Source organism: Phyllobates terribilis, unplaced genomic scaffold (assembly GCF_046119375.1).
Source record: "Phyllobates terribilis strain yellow unplaced genomic scaffold, ASM4611937v1 Scaffold_3__8_contigs__length_932513732, whole genome shotgun sequence".
In the NCBI taxonomy this organism is placed as follows: domain Eukaryota; kingdom Metazoa; phylum Chordata; class Amphibia; order Anura; family Dendrobatidae; genus Phyllobates; species Phyllobates terribilis.
Genome location: NW_027362763.1, coordinates 57,910,703 through 57,928,510, shown reverse-complemented (window position 1 = coordinate 57,928,510; position 17,808 = coordinate 57,910,703).

The following is a 17,808-nucleotide window of genomic DNA, read 5'->3' as shown; positions in this document are numbered from 1 at the left end:
AAATGTGACACTATTCCTTCCAGTCCTTATCTTTCTGCCCGATAATACTCCACACTGTTAGCTCAGGGAGTCTATCTAACCTGTGTTTAGCTTCCCTCCTGAACTGAATTCTGTTCCCTTGCCTTCTGTGAGATACTGATCACACACCACTAGTGATGAGCGAGCGTGCTCGCTACTGCTCGGCGCTCGCCGACTATTTCCGGGTTGCTCGGGCGGGAGCTCGGGTCTCCTCCCTGCATGTTTGGCACTCTTTACAGAGCCAATGAACATGCAGGGATTGTCTGCCATGTACTGTAATGCTGCAGCCATGTTGGTTGTGGGCATTACAGTGATTGGCTGGCCCCACGCATCATCAGGTCTATATCAGACCTGGCACCGCCATGCTCGTCACAGTCACTCCGGATCAGACAGTTTAGGGAGAGGTGCTGCTGTGTCAGGGAGAGATTTGATTGTGTATTAGGTAGTGTAGGGAGAAAAACCGTACATTACACATATCCATCTTAACAAACAGTCCTTCTGAGGACTAATCCATCTGCAGAGATATCAGGCAGGCAGTGTATATAGGCAGGCAGACAGTGTATATAGGCAGGCAGGCAGGGTATATAGCAGACTGCAGTGCACATAGCACAAGAGGCTCCATTCCAGTTCTGCCTTCTGCTGCTGTTAGATATTTCTATACAAAGGCCCAGGTCTCAGGGGCCGGGAATACTTTTCTTTGGATCTTAATCCTCACTATTTGCTTAAAAAGCAATCCAGAGAACGCCGTTTTTCTGCGCCATTTGCTTGTTGGCACTGCAGAATACAGCCAGGTCCTTTCCATATTACAGCGCTAGAAATCCAGCTATTTAAAACTGTGTTTTCTCCTTCACACGGATCACATATACGTTGTCAGAAGATACTGCCATTTCTGGCCTCCATTAAAACTTTCCTTTAGTGTGTCAGTGAAGCAATTCACACCAGTTTCCTGTTCAAACTACTTACCTACAGGCCAGGTATTTAAAACTCTGTTTTCTCTATCACACGGATCACATATAAGTTCGCTCCAAACTCAGTCATTTGTAGTGAGCGTGGAAGATACTGTCCTCCATTTAAAATGGGCAAGGCACGTGGCAAGGGCCGGGGAACTGGACGTGATGATGCATGCAGAGGCCGAGGACAAGGCCGTGGGCAAGCTGAAATTGTACCACAACAAACACCCACATCTTCTCGCCTGACCTTCCTGTCCCAATTTCTAGGGGACCGCAGCACACCACTATTGAACCCAGAGCAGTGTCAAAAGGTTGTTGGTTGGATAGCGGATAATGCTTCCAGTCACTTAGCCACCACCACCACCCTGTCTTCCACACGGTCAAGTCTCAGTAGCCGTGAGTCTGGACCGCATATTCCTCACCCTGATCCTCCTTCCTCCCACCATGCCGAGTAGCCAGAGACAACTGATCCCACACTTGGACACTATGAAGAGCTGTTCACTTTTCCATTTATAGATTCGGGCCTCTCGCCCGGTCCACTTGAAGCGGGGCAAGAGGAGATCACATGTAGCGATGCCCAAATATTTGAGCAGCCACGGTCACACGAAGGCGACGGTGGGAAAGTGTCACAAGAGGTGGACGATGATGAGACACAATTGCCAGAAAGTCAGGAGGAGGACCAGGGTGCGGAAGCGGAAGACGAGGTGGTGGATGATATAGTAACTGACCCAATCTGGCAGGAGGACATGCAGAGCGAGGACAGCAGCACACAGGCGGAGGGAGGAAGAGCACCCCAACAGGCAGGAAGAAGCAGTGTGGTGGCCGCAGGCAGAAGGCAGGCAACCGTTCCCCGTAACACCAACACGAAGGAAGTTGCCAGTACAACTGTTAGGTGTTCCCGAGTCTGGTTGTTTTTTAAAGACTCTGCCGATAACCCCAAAAAGGCCATTTGCACCACCTGCCAGGCCAGCATCAGCAGGGGTGGCAAAACGATCAGCCTGACCACCACCAGCATGATCAGGCATATGGCAGCAAAGCACCCGACTTTGTGGGCCGAACCCCAGGTTCCAGGAACAGTGTCTGCGGGTGGCACAATTGCTTCTTCCGCTGTTGCGCATGCAAGCCAATCCCCTGTCCATGGTGCATGCGAAGACGCCTCCTGCCCTGAACCTGTCATTGCACACTCTCAAGTAGCAGCATCAGGAAGCACGTCCATGTCCTTGTCCCAGCGCAGCCTTCAGTTGTCCATACTCCAGTCCTTGGAACACAAGCGCAAATATGCAGCCAACGCCCCACAGGCCACACTACTAAATTCCCACATTTCACGACTGCTTGCGCTCAAAATGTTGCCTTTTAGGCTCGTGGAGACGGAAGCATTCTGCAACCTGATGGCGGCGGCCGTCCCTCGGTACTCGGTCCCCAGCCACCACTATTTCTCCTGGTGTGCCGTCCCCGTATTACACAAGCACGTGTCCCAAAACATTAGCCGTGCTCTCAACAACGCAGTTACCGGTAAAGTCCACCTAACCACGGACACGTGGACAAGTGCTTGTGGGCAGGGACGGTACATCTTGCTGACGGCACACTGGGTTAACATAGTGGAAGCTGGGACCCAGTCGACCTTGGGATGGAACACGTCCTCCCGACGCCAAGGATTGCGGGCCCTAGGTCAATCAGGGTTGCCCCCACGGTCTACAGCTCCTGCACCTCATCCTCCTCAGTCGCCTCCTCCTCTTCAGCCTCCATCTCCGAAATGACCACATCAGTCACAAGCTGGAAGCACTGCAGCACTGCCTCAACCAAGCGGCAACAGGCTGTGCTGAAGCTAATATGCTTAGGTGAAAAACCGCACAATGCTGAAGAGTTATGGACAGCTCTGAAAGAGCAGGCCGATCTGTGGCTCACACTGCTGAGCCTACAGCCAGGCATGGTCGTGTGTGACAATGGCTGGAACCTGGTGGCGGCTCTGAGGCGATGCGAGCTCACACACGTACCATGCCTGGCCCATGTGCTTAACCTCGTGGTTCAGCGGTTTCTAAAATCCTACCCGGAGCTGCCGGATCTGCTTGTTAAAGTACGCCGCCTGTGTGCCCATTTTAGAAAGTCAGCTACAGCTTCCGCCACCCTTGCAGTATTTCAGCAGCGTTTGCAGCTTCCGGCTCACAGACTGGTGTGTGATGTCCCCACGCGTTGGAACTCTACACTTCAGATGTTGGGAAGGATTTGTGAGCAGAAGAGGGCAGTTGTTGAGTACCAGGGCCGTCGGTATTCAGTTCAGACTCCACACATAAGACCTCAGGAGTAGACATGGATGTCAGACATATGTACCATCCTCCAAAACTTTGAAGACTCCACCAAGATGGTGAGCGGCGATGACGCCATAAGTAGCGTCACCATCCCGCTTCTATGTCTTCTGAAACGCTCTCTGTTCACAATCAAAGAGGATGCATTGCAGGCGGAGCATGATGAGATGGAGCAAGGAACCATACAGGGTAATTACACACAGCCCAGCCTCATCTCATCCCAACGTGGATTGGGTGACAATGAGGAAGAGGAGGAGGAGGAAGGACAGGAGCTAGTTTCATGCACTATAGACGGTACTACCTGCACAGCTGTCATACCGTCTGTTGAGCGTGGATGGCCAGAGGACAGAGAGGAGGAGGAGGAGGAGAGCATGGTCAGTCATCCTCTTGGTGAGGACACGGAAGTCTTGCCTGTTAGCAGTCTGGCACGCATGGCTGAGTTTATGTTACGCTGCGTTTCCCATGACCCTCGCGTTCTCAAAATTTTGGGTGACAGTCATTACTGGTTGGTGACACTTCTAGACCCATGCTACAAGGAGAACTTTATATCTCTTATTCCTGAGGCGGACAGGTCTACAAAAATGGGGCAGTACCAGAAGGCCCTTGTTGTGGAACTATTAAAAAATTCCTATCTGAAAACGCTGGCGGCAGAGGGCACACTTCGTTGGACAACCAAGGAGTACAGCCGAGAGAGACACAACTTCAATCCAGTAGAGGCAGGGGAACATTGTCAAAGTTCTGGGAGAGTTTTCTCTGACCCTCCCATCGCATAGGCCCTGAGGCGCGGGGTACTCTCACAAGGAGTGCAAAGTTTGGGAAGATGCTAAGGGAGTACTTTGCCGACCGTACCAACGTCCTCCGTGATTCCTCTGTGCCTTATAATTATTGGGTATCCAAGCTGGATACGTGGAATGAACTGGCTCTCTATGCCTTGGAGGTCCTGGCCTGCCCTGCCACCAGCGTTTTATCAGAGCGGGTTTTTAGTGCCGCTGGTGGAATTATAACTGATAAGCGCATCCGCCTGTCAACTGAAAATGCTGACAGGCTGACTCTTATAAAAATTAACAAGGGCTGGATTGGGCCAGATTTCTCAACACCACCGAATGATAGCAGCGTAACATAAACTCAAATCCAGTGTCCTTTCTTGGGAGGTGTATTCCCATGCACCTTTTCACACCCACACATGGGTATACGCTTCCTGATTTTGCCTATTTGCTCTTGTCCTCCTCATTCTCCTCATCCTCCACCACCATATCACCAGGGTGACAGTGGTCCGTGATGCAACACCCACATAATTTTTTTAAAGGGTGTTTATGATGCCCGTGAAAAAAAAATTTTGTACAGTATGCTCATGTATACCCCTCAGGGGTAAATGTTTGTCAGCCCATACACTTAGTGCATGGGCATTACAAGTATAGGAGGCCCGCTCCTTTCTAATGGGAACATTTTTTTATGAGGCCCTCCTCCACATCTCTTCCAAGGGGCATTGAAGTGCCTCCAAATTTTTAGCAGCCCTTTCATTCACTGCATAGGCCAACACTATGGGAGACCCTCTCCTTTCTAATGGGAATTTGTTGTTACTGTGGCCCTGCTCTGTGTGTCTTTAAAGTCTTAGTGGGGTTTTTCCTAAAATTGGTCAGCCGTTGGACTCACTGCATACCCTATAACTGTATGGCTGTGTGCCCACGATGCGTTTTTTAAGCGTTTCCGCAGCGGCAAAAACGCTACAGAAACGCTTAAAAAACGCATGGTAGAAGGCCTGCCATGTTCCCCAATGATAATCCGCATGTGCTGTGCACATGCTGCGGAAATTTCCGTTGCAGATTATCACTGTGGAAAAAAACGCAGCACTACCAATTATTTTGCGGAAGTGCTGCGTTTTCGCCGCCATTGACTTCCATTAGACCGCATGGATTACGCATCACTGTATATGTAGATGCGCATTCCATGCGTTCTAATCTGCGGATGGTACCCGGGTGTAGAGAAGAGGAGACTCTCCTCCGGACCTGGGTACCATAGAAAACTGTAAAAAAAAGAATAAAATAAAAAATAAATATATACTTACCTTCTGGTGGCCCGCGGTGCGCTCCTCCTTGCTTAGCAGCAGTTCGCGATGGAATGAAGGACCTGCGCTGACGTCAGAGTCATGTGACGGGTCACGCGACGCTGACGTCGGCAGGTCCTTCAGTGTACCGCTGCCGGCAGCCTGGACGGAGGGAATCAAGACTCTGGGGGCCATCAAAAGGTAAGTATAGATTTATTTTTTTATTTTTTGACATTCTCTCGGGTCACAGTATATAAATCCATGCCGCTTGCATGGATTTATATAGTGTGACCAAGTTGTCAAGCACTTTCCAAGTGATGCTAAAATCGCTTGGAAAGCGCTTGTCAACCCGCATGCGGAAATGCAAGTGAAGAACGCTTCACATCCGCATGTCCCTGGCAGGAAAAACGCATGTACAATCCGCATGTACAATCCGCATGTACAATCCGCATGCATTTTTTTCTGCCAGGGAGATGCAGAAACGCTCAGGAAAAAATCCTGAACATTTCTGCATCGTGGGCACATAGCCTAAGGCTGTGTGCCCACGATGCGTTCTTCAAGCGTTTATGCTGCGGAATTTCCGCAGCGTAAACGCTTCCAAAAACGCATGGTAATCCGCCCCCCATGGTCCCCAATGACAAGCCGCACTGTCAATGCCCATGCTGCGGATTTTTCCGCAGCGTTTATGCTGCGCTCAAAAATCCGCAGCATGTCCATTAATTTTGCGGAAGCGCGGCGTAATCACCGCCATTGACTTGCATTGACACGCACATAATCCGTGTCAGTACATTTGTACTCACGGATTATATGCGTTTCAATGTGCGGATGGTACCCAAGTCTGAAGGAGAGAAGACTCTCATCCAGACCTTGGTACCATTGTACCTGTAAAAAAAAAGAATAAAATAAAAAATAAAGATTATATTCACCTTCCGACGGCCCCCGGTCTCCTTCCCTGTGCTTGCGGGCAGGACTGAAGGACCTGGGTTACGTCACAGTCATGTGACCGCAGGCCCTTCAGTGCAGTGTCCCGCGATCAGCTGGCAGCCAGGAACGAGCGCAGCAACACACGCCGGGCCATCGGAAGGTAAATATAGGTTTATTTTTTTATTTTTAAACATTCTTTTAGGCTATGTGCCCACGATGCAGAAATGCTCAGGATTTTTTCCTGAGCGTTTCTGCATCTCCCTGGCAGAAAAAAACGCATGCGGATTGTACATGTGGATTGTACATGCGTTTTCCTGCCAGGGACATGCGGAAATGGAGCGTTATTCACTGACATTTCCGCATGCGGATTGACAAGCGATTAGCATCACTTGGAAAGTGCTTGTGACAACTAGGTCACACTATATAAATCCATGCAAACAGCATATATAGTGTGACCCGAGAGAGTGGTTAAAAATAAAAAAATAAATATATACTTACCCTCCGATGGCCCGCGCTGGCTTGTTTCGCTCGGTCCCGGCTGCCGGCAGCAGTGGATTGAAAGACCTGATGACATCAGTGTCCCATGACCCGTCACATGACTCTGACGTCAGCGCAGGTCCTTCAATCCACTGCAAAGTGCCGGGAAGCAAGCAGGAGCGCAGCGCGGGCCGCCAGAAGGTAAATATACATTTTTTATTTTATTTTATTACTTTTTTTACAGATTTTTAATGGTACCTGGGTGTGGATGAGACTTTCCTCTCCTCTACACCCGGGTACCATCCGCACATTAGAACGCTTGGATTACGCATCTACATATACAGTGATGCGTAATCCATGCTCTCTAATGCAAGTCAATGGCGGTGAAAACGCAGCACTTCCGCAAAATAATTGGTAGTGCTGCGTTTTTTTCCGCAATGATAATCCGCAGCGGAAATTTCAGCAGCATGTGCACAGCACAAGCGGATTATCATTGGGGAACATTACTGCCCTTCTACCATGCTTTTTTAATGCATTTCTGCAGCGTTTCCGCAGCTGTAAAAACGCTGCAGAAACGCATTAAAAACGCATTGTGGGCACACAGCCTTACGGTCACACTATATAAATCCATGCTGTTTGCATGGATTTACACTGTGTTCCAAATTATTATGCAAATAATATTTTCTCAGATTTTCCCAAATTACCTATATGAATTTCAGTCATTGTAATTTTCCAGTCAAATAACTATTAGAGTACAATTGAAAGGTTTTTGTACAAACTGCCTATGATAACAGTATATTTTTTAAAAAATAAAAAACTCAAACTGCACTCAAAATGCATGTTCCAAATTATTATGCACAGCAGAGTTTTCAACCTTTTCATTTTAATAAAGAACAAAAAAAATGGTCATTTTTGAAATTATAAGCATTAGCAGGTTATTACAACCTGAAATCAAACAGTTTTCAACTCAAAACTTTATTCTAGGTGATGTTACATTTGCACATAGGACCCCTTGTTCGAAAGGAGCTCCTGAACTCTCTCGTCCATTGAATTTGTCAGGTTTTGGATGGTTTCTGCTTCAATTGTTTTGCATGAGGACAGAATACCCTCCCAGAGCTGTTGCTTAGATGTGAACTGCCTCCCGCCATCATAGACACTCCTTTTGATGATGCTCCAGAGGTTCTCAATGGGGTTGAGGTCAGGGGAGCATGGGGGTCACACCATAAGTTTGTCCCCTTTTATGCCCATAGCAGCCCGAGATGCAGACGTGTTATGTGCAGCATGAGACGGTGCATTATCTGCATGCGTTTTTTCAGCCAGGGAGATGCAGAAATGCTGCAGAAATTTTCTGCTTCATTTCTGCATCGTGGGCACATAGCCTAAAGTAGACCCTCTCCTTTCTAATGGGAACATGTTGTACCTTGTTACTGTGGTCCTGCTCCATGAGTCTTTAAATTCTTAGTGGGGTTTTTCCTAAAATTGGTCAGCCATTGGACTCACTGCATACCCTATAACTGTATAGCAGACTCTCTCCTTTCTAATGGGAACATGTCGTACTTGTTACTGTGGCCCTGCTCCATGTGTCTTTAAATTTTTAGTGGGGTTGTGCTGTCCAGCTCTTTGTTTGAAAAGACTTTCAGCCATTTTGGGCATTACCTAATGTTACATGATTATTGTATTGTTGTACTTTGCTGCCATCTACTGGCCGTTGTTATAACATGTATTATTCCTGTGTTTTACCCACAACACCTTTCGGTCTGTAACTCCTCTTATCTCCTGCTCCTCACTTCCTTCTTCTTCATCACATCCATCTTGACTACTCATGCTGCAGGACTGGAGAAAGGATTCTCTTGTTACCACTTTATCTGGCGCTTCTAATACCTACAATTCCTACCCTTCCTCATCCTTCACTTTCCCTCATCTCACCTCATCAAGAACTGTAAATAAATCTGTTGAATTCATCACTGCATCATCATTCCGGATTACCACTTGCTTTTCATGAGGAACAGGAGCGCAGGTCAGCGAGTTGACGCTATATGCCGTTGCTTATACAGAGATCCGTGTCACATCCCTCAGACACATCTCGCCCCACGTACATCGGTGGCAGAATAGTAACAAGAGACCTAAGTCTTCAGTATCTGTGTGCACATGCAAGTCTGCTAGCAAGTCTATGACCGTCCACCATCTTAGCTAAAGCATGTCTACAAAGGGCACAGTGGATCCCTCTGTGGGAGAAGCACATCATGTTCCTGACAACAAAGATGCTACAGGAGCAGAGTCCACACTTACTGCAGAGCAGGATGTACGACCAAAACGTGTAACCAAGCCGACACAAAAGGTCAGAGAGAACCTGCAGACAACCAGAGATGAGCTCCATTATAACATAGATGTTATGCACTGCTACAAACACTAAGGAAAGATAGGAAAACTGTCCCTACAATAGGACTAAGCTGATTCCCTACGATTCAGCGGGGGACCTGTTCCTTGTGAACAGACCCGCCTAAGTCCTCGGCTAGTCTGAACGCAGACCTATATATATAAGGGAGGGGTCCCTACAAGAACTAAGGACTGGGATATAGTTGGACACCTCCTAGCAGAAATTGTAGCAGAGCAAAGACAAACAAACAAACAGAAGTACTAGTGGTCAAAAGACCAAGCAAACTACAGAGTAAGGTACAAAGCACCTGGCTAGCTTAAGAGTAAAAGTAACACTGAAGTCCAGCATGGCCAGGAGGGCGGAGCTGGATTAAATAGGAAAAAAGTCATGTGACCAGCAAAATAGAAAAAACTAACAGGAGGGTTCTAACAGTACCCCCTCTTCTATGAGAATCCTCCGGATCCTCCAGTCCCAGGTTTATCAGGAAACCTCCTGTGAAACGCTCCTACATGTCTAGGAGCTTAGACATCATCCGCCCTTACCCAGGAGTTATCCTCGGGACCGAAACCTTTCCAAGCGACGAGATACTGCAATCTCCCTCTATGCCATCTAGAATTAAGAATGCGAGAAATTTCATATTCACCGTCTTCCTCCACCGGAGGAACAGAGACAGTGGCGTCCGTATCCGAAACATCAGCTTTTTTCAATAAGGAAACATGAAACACAGGATTAATCTTCCAGGAGGTAGGAACCTCCAACCTAACAGCAGATTGGTTAACTACCTGAAGCACCTTAAACGGACCCACAAACTTCGGGCCCAATTTCTTAGAAGGAATCCTCAACCGCAGATTCCTAGAGGACAACCAAACCATGTCACCAACAGTAAACAAAACCTCTTGACGTTTCCTGTCAAAGTACCTCTTGGATTTTTTGTTAGCCTCTTGAAGGTTACGACGTACAGTACAGACCAAAAGTTTGGACACACCTTCTCATTTAAAGATTTTTGGGTATTTTCATGACTATGATGTACATTCACACTGAAGGCATCAAAACTATGAATTAACACGTGTGGAATTATATACTTAACAAAAAAGTGTGAAACAACTGAAAATATGTCTTATATTCTAGGTTCATCAAAGTAGCCACCTTTTGCTTTGATGACTGCTTTGCACACTCTTGGCATTCTCTTGATGAGCTTCAAGAGGTAGTCACCGGAAATGGTTTTCACTTCACAGGTGTGCCCTGTCAGGTTTAATAAGTGGGATTTCTTGCCTTATAAATGGGGTTGGGACCGTCAGTTGTGTTGTGCACAACTGACGGTCTGCGAGATAAAGCATCAGCTTTTACATTCTTGGTACCTGGGATGTAAGTAACAGAAAAATTAATTTAGCACCTTCCAAGAGATGACGCCAATGTTCAAATGCGAGTTTAATCGCCAGCAATTCCCGATTACCGACATCGTAATTAAGTTCGGTCTCAGAAAATTTTTTAGAAAAAAAGGCACAGGGATGTACTCCATCCTTGTTTTCCTGAGACAAAACAGCACCGACCCCCACCGAAGAAGCATCAACCTCGACCAAAAAAGGCTTGGTCTCATCAGGCTGCATAAGGATGGGGGCAGAACTGAACCTCTCCTTGAGATACACAAAAGCTTCAATGGCCTCAGTAGTCCACTGAACCGTATTCGCACCTTTCCTGGTGAGATCGGTCAGCGGCTTAACAATTCTAGAAAAATTCTTAATGAATTTTCTGTAATAAAAGCCCTCGCTGGAGATAATGTAGCCCAAAATACTAATTCTCTGCACAGCGAACTCACATTTCTCCAGCTTAGCAAAAAGTGAATTGTCGCTTAACAACTGCAATACTTCATGTACGCTCTGCCAATGAGACTCCAGATCCGGCGCAAAAATCAAAATGTCATCCAAATACACCACCACATTCTTACCGATCAACGGTCTTAGGATGTCATTAATAATGTTCTGAAAAAATGCTGGTGCGTTGGTAAGACCAAAGGGCATAACCAGATTCTCAAAATGACCCACTGGAGTGTTAAAAGCAGTTTTCCACTCATCACCCTCTTTCATACGTAACAAATTGTATGCCCCCCGGAGATCAATCTTAGAGAACCACTTGGCCCCCACTAACTGGTTGAACAAGTCTGGAATTAACGGCAATGGGTAGGAATTGCGTACTGTAATTTTATTAATTTCGCGAAAGTCCGGACATGGACGTAAACCGCCGTCCTTTTTTTTTACAAAAAAAATCCAAAAGCCACAGGTGACTTAGAAGGTCTAATGTGACCGGCGGCCAAGCTTGTCTGTATGTATTCCTCCAAGACCTTTCTCTCAGGGATAGTAAGATTAAATAAGCGACTCTTGGGAAGAGTTGCTCCAGGTACAAACTCAATAGTACAATCATAGTCTCTATGGGGAGGCAAAACTTGCGACTCCTCCTCAGAAAAAACCTTCCAAAAATCCTGAATAGGTACAGGTAATTCCCCTCTTTCCACAGCAGCAATGCGACCGTTACAACATCTATCATAACACTTAGGACTCCAAGAATTAATTTCATTGGTAGACCACTCCAGTACAGGATTGTGCAATTTTAACCAAGGTAACCCCAAAACCACTGGAGCAGGCAAATTATTTAATACCGCCAAATCCAAATTCTCTTGGTGAATACCATTAATGGTGAGGGGAAATTCAAAAACCTTGTGAGTAATACCTTTCAAGGGAGAGCCATCAACAGCAACCACAGAAATAGGAGATGACAAAAGTTTGGATTCTAATTTAAATTTTTCCAAAAAACCCTCATCAATCACATTGAGTGTAGAACCACAATCCACAAATACCCAAAATTCAATCAACTCCTCCTGGAATGAGGTGCTTCCAGAAAGAAATACTCCTTTTGAGTTTAAACACGCTATGCGGGCGTAACTGACCTCTTTTTTTTTTCTTTGTTCAAACGAAGCACACAGTTCTTAATAAAGTGGTCAGATTTACCGCAATAAAAACACAATCCTTTAGCAAACCTGCGGTCCTTTTCCTGAGAGTGGGGTGACATCACCCCAATCTCCATCGGTTCTCCACCCTCCGAACAGACCCTCTGAAAACTAGGAGCTGCCATAGCAGTCGATTTCTCTTCATTACTCCTAGCACGCAGTCTCCTGTCCACACGTATGGCTAATTGAATTGCCTCCTGCAAGGTTCCAGGTTTTGGGAAGGCAATCAGCAGATCCTTAACCCTTTCACCTAGACCATCAAGAAACAAACATTTCAATGCTGAGTCATTCCATTCCACTTCAGCCGACCATCTTCTGAAGTATGTACAATAATTTTCCACATCACCTGATCCCTGCTTCAAACGTCTTAATTCAGTTTCAGCAGATGAGACTCGATCAGGATCATCATACAACAACCCCATAGCAGAAAAAAAATCTTCCACAGATCTAAAACACGGATCATTAGGTTGTAGAGAAAAGGCCCATCCCTGTGGTTCTTTGCGCTAAAGTGACATTATAAACCCAATGCGCTGTGATTCATTCCCCGAGGATCTGGGTCTTAAACGAAAATATAATAAACAAGCGTTTATAAAGGAAAAAAAATCTTGCCGTTTACCATAAAAAAAATCTGGAAGTCCTACCTTCGGTTCGACAAAATGCGCTCCAGGACAGCTACTCACGTGTTGCTGGAGCTCAGCCACCTCCAAAGACAGTCCCTGCAGGCGTTGAGCCAACTCCTGAACTGACACCATGCTGAAATCAGGATTTCTTTCCTTAGAGTGTTTTATTTTTGGGCTGGACTTACTGTTATGAACTGCTACAAACACTAAGGAAAGATAGGAAAACTGTCCCTACATTAGGACTAAGCTGACTCCCTACGATGCAGCGGGGGACCTGTTCCTTGTGAACAGACCCGCCTAAGTCTTCGGCTAGTCTGAACGCAGACCTATAGCTATAAGGGAGGGGTCCCTACAAGAACTAAGGACTGGGATATAGTTGGACACCTCCTAGCAGAAATTGTAGCAGAGAAAAGACAAACAAACAAACAGAAGTACTAGTGGTCAAAAGACCAAGCAAACTACAGAGTAAGGTAAAAAGCACCTGGCTAGCTTAAGAGTAAAAGTAACACTGAAGTCCAGCAAGGCCAGGAGGGCGGAGCTGGATTAAATAGGCAAAAAGTCATGTGACCAGCAAAATAGAAAAAACTAACAGGAGGGTTCTAGCAATAGATCATTTATGGGGCAGAGTTGATCATTATTTAGCAGCTCTTCCATGTGCTAACAATGATGCAGCAGATTTAACCACCAAATTGAAGCGTTTATCTGCCGCCTATGATCCAGAGACTGTCTGTTAAGTACATTGCATTCCTGAGTAACTGTGATATGGATGATGCCCCAGCAGAGTTGGCTGAAAGGGAGACTCTTCTTCAAGAAAAGACCGCATTAGTGCGAGTTGCCCAGGATAAGGCAGAACTCCGCATCGCACACCTCCAAGAGGTTAGGTCACATCGTACAGCCTCGACCAAAATCACATCTCGGTCTTCCAGATCATCTCAGTCCAGGAAGTCAACATTGTCTGACAAGCTACTGGAAATCTGTGCGTCTGCAGAGGAAGCTAAAGTAAGAAGCTCCTTTGCTAGGAAGGAGGCTGAAGTAGAAGCCCAATTAAAAAAGCAGGAAGCTGAGATGGAAACGCAATTAAAAATACTCCAAGCAGAAAGGGAAGAAGCAGCAGCACTAGGTCAACATGCTAATATAACGGGTCTGGGGGGTGGAACCTCTGAGCAACTATACAAAGGGGCAGTCCTTGTAAGGAAGCGGGTGGCTCCCAGGGTAGGCGGGCAGGTAGTCACGGCTAGTGACGGGGACAGTCTCTGGGTAGAAGGGCAGGAGGTCACGGCAAGTGACGGGGACAGTCTCTGGGTAGAAGGGCAGGAGGTCACGGCAAGTGACGGGGACAGTCTCTTGACAGGCGGGTGGTCACGGCAAGTGACGGCTAAGCCTCCAGATAGGCTAGCAGGCGGGTAGCAGGTGGACGCTCCCAGGTGAGCGGGCAAGAGTCTCTGGACAGGCAGGTGGTCACAGCAAGTGACGGCTAAGCCTCCAGATAGGCTAGCAGGCAGGTAGCAGGTGGACGCTCCCAGGTGAGCGAGCAAGAGTCTCTGGACAGGCAGGTGGTCACAGCAAGTGACGGCTGAGCCTCCAGGTAGGCTAGCAGGCAGATAGCAGGTGGACGCTCCCAGGTGAGCGGGTAAGAGTCTCTGGACAGGCAGGTGGTCACAGCACGTGACGGCAGAGCCTCCAGGTAGGCTAGCAGGCAGATAGCAGGTGGACGCTCCCAGGTGAGCGGGTAAGAGTCTCTGGACAGGCAGGTGGTCACAGCACGTGACGGCAGAGCCTCCAGGTAGGCTAGCAGGCAGGTAGCAGGCGGACGCTCCCAGGTGAGCGGGTAAGAGTCTCTGGACAGGCAGGTGGTCACAGCACGTCACGGCAGAGCCTCCAGGTAGGCTAGCAGGCAGGTAGCAGGCGGACGCTCCCAGGTGAGCGGGTTTGAGTCTCTGGACAGGCAGGTGGTCACAGCACGTGACGGCAGAGCCTCCAGATAGGCTAGCAGGCAGGTAGCAGATGAGCGCTCCCAGGTGAGCGGGCAAACAGATCCATAGACAGACTGGCAGGGCTGGTAGGCAGACTGTCGGACCGCAGGAATGTAAGCAGATAGACAAGTATCAGGCAGGTATCAAGCAGGATTCTGGCAGGTAACTGGCAGGTATCTGGTTACGGGACCTGAGGGCTGAAGCAGAGTGATAGGCTATGCAACAACATTGCTCGGGCACCTCCATTTTGGAGGAGGTGCCTTATATATGGTGAGATCCTCCGGCCATTGGCCGGGGACTCCTTAGTACGGCGTGTGCGGCCCCTTTAAGAGAGGGGAAGCGTGAGCGCGCGCGCGCCCTAAGCACAGTGGCCGGGAAGCAGCGCGCGCTGCCAGCAGAGCGGGAGGAAGACGCCGGGCACGGAGCGGAGAGGTGAGGGGAACAGCGTCCCTGCCTCCTGCTACAGTACCCCCCCCTTTAGGCCCCCCCTTTTTTAGGCCAGACAGAAATTTATCAAGGATGAGAGGGGCATGGATGTTCTCCCGGGGCTCCCACGTTCTCTCCTCAGGACCAAACCCCTTCCAATCTACTAGAAAAAAGGTCTTTCCTCTTACCCTTTTGGTGGCCAGAATGTTCTCTACCTCAAACTCGTTTTCAGCGGAAACCGGAGCAGGAGGCGTACCTGTAGACTTGGAGAAAGAGTTAAGTACCACGTGTTTGAGGAGAGATACATGGAAGGAGTTAGGGATCCGCAAGTTGGCCGGGAGTTTCAATTTATAGGCCACTGGGTTGATTTGTTTGATAATTTCCAGTGGGCCGATGAACCGAGGCCCTAATTTGTAGGAAGGAATCTTGAGCCGGACATACTTGGACGAGAGCCAGACTTTATCTCCAGGACGGAATTGTGGAGGATCCAGGCGTTTTTTGTCGGCGTATTTTTTCATCCGCTCGGACGACTGAAGGAGTGCGGATCGGGTACTCTCCCAAATGGAGGAGAATTCGCTAACGAGAGATTCCGCAGCCGGATTGTCCACCGAGGTGGAGACGGGAAATGGGATCCAAGGATGCTGACCGAAGACTACAAAAAACGGGGATTTGGAGGAAGATTCGCTCTCGTGATTATTGTAAGAGAACTCGGCCCATGGTAGGAGATCCACGAAGTCCGAATGGTGGGCATTAACGAAGTGCCGGAGGTAACTGGTCAGGATCTGATTGATCGGCTCCACTTGACCATTGGACTGTGGGTGGTAAGCGGAGGAGAAGTCCAGGGTGACGTCAAGCAGCTTACATGTGGCTCTCCAGAAGCGTGAGGTGAACTGAACCCCACAATCCGACACGATGTGGAGAGGCAGGCCATGGAGACGGAAGATGTGGCGGATAAAGTCTTTAGCCAGCTCGGGTGCAGACGGGAGGCCCGGCAGGGGAATGAAGTGAGCCATCTTGGAAAAGCGGTCAGCGACCACCCAAATGACCGTACAACCGGCAGAGACAGGGAGATCCGTTATAATGTCCATAGCTATATGCTGCCACGGGGCAGCAGGTACTGGAAGAGGAAGGAGGCGACCGGCTGGCAGGTGTCTCGGAACCTTGTTGCGGGCGCAGGACACACAGGCTGAAACAAAGTCTATTACGTCCTTGTGCAGGGTAGGCCACTAGTAATGCCGGGTAATAAGCTGGAGGGTCTTTTTCTGACCGGCGTGGCCAGCTAGCTTAGACGAGTGACCCCAGTGTAGGACCTTCTTCCGATCAGGTACTGTTACGAACGTCTTACCGGGAGGGAGACGATTTAGATTCACGGGGGCCACCTGCATTACTCTGGCGGGATCAATGATGTGCTTAGGCTCCTCCTCTAGATCAGACACCAGGAAGGATTGGGACAAGGCGTCAGCTTTGATGTTTTTGTCTGCCGGGCGAAAATGAAGAACGAAATCAAAGCGGGCAAAAAACAAGGACCACCAGGCTTGGCGCGGGTTAAGTCTCTGGGCGCTCTGGAGGTAAGCCAAGTTCTTGTGGTCCGTGTAAATAATTACCGGGTGAAGAGCCCCCTCGAGCAGGTAACGCCACTCCTCCAGTGCCAGCTTAATGGCCAATAACTCTCGGTCTCCTATAGAATAATTGCGCTCAGAAGGGGAGAAGAGTTTGGAGAAGAAGCCGCAAGTTACCATTCTTCCGGAAGACGACTTTTGGGTAAGCACCGCTCCGGCTCCAGAGGAGGAGGCGTACACTTCCAGGAAGAATTGTTTGTTGCTGTCCGGACGATGCAGCACCGGGGCGGAAGAGAAAGCCTGTTTTAAGGAAAGAAAGGCTTCCTCTGCTTCGGGCGGCCATTCTCTGGGATTAGTGCCCTTACGGGTGAGCGCAGAGATTGGGGCAGTCCGGGAAGAGAAGTGCGGTATGAAGAGGCGGTAGTAGTTGGCGAAGCCCAGGAACCGCTGAATAGCCTTCAACCCCTCTGGTCGGGGCCACTTCTGGATGGCAGACAGTTTCTCAGGATCCATTCGTAGGCCGGTCTGAGAGATTATGTAGCCCAAAAACGGAAGCGAGGTCTGCTCAAAGAGGCACTTCTCATATTTAGCGTAGAGGTGGTTCTGCCTGAGCCTGAGCAGGACCTGACGAACGTCCCTCCGGTGAGTGAGAAGATCCGGAGAGAAGACCAAGATGACGTCCAGGTACACCACTACGCAGGAGTAGAGAAGGTCCCGGAAGATGTCATTGACCAACTCTTGAAAGACGGCGGGAGCGTTACAGAGACCGAAGGGCATTACCAGGTATTCATAGTGGCCGTCCCGGGTGTTGAATGCCGTCTTCCATTCATCCCCCTGACGGATACGGACCAGGTTATACGCCCCACGGAGGTCCAGCTTGGTGAAGATTCTAGCCCCCCTCAGACGGTCAAATAATTCCGGAATGAGCGGAAGGGGGTATTTATTCTTCACCGTGATCTGGTTAAGGCCTCTATAGTCTATACAGGGACGGAGTGAGCTGTCCTTCTTTTTGACGAAGAAGAAGCCTGCTCCCGCCGGGGAGGTCGATTTCCGGATAAATCCCCGGGCCAGATTCTCCTCAATATATTCAGACATGGACCGGGTCTCAGCAGCGGACAAAGGGTAAATACGCCCAC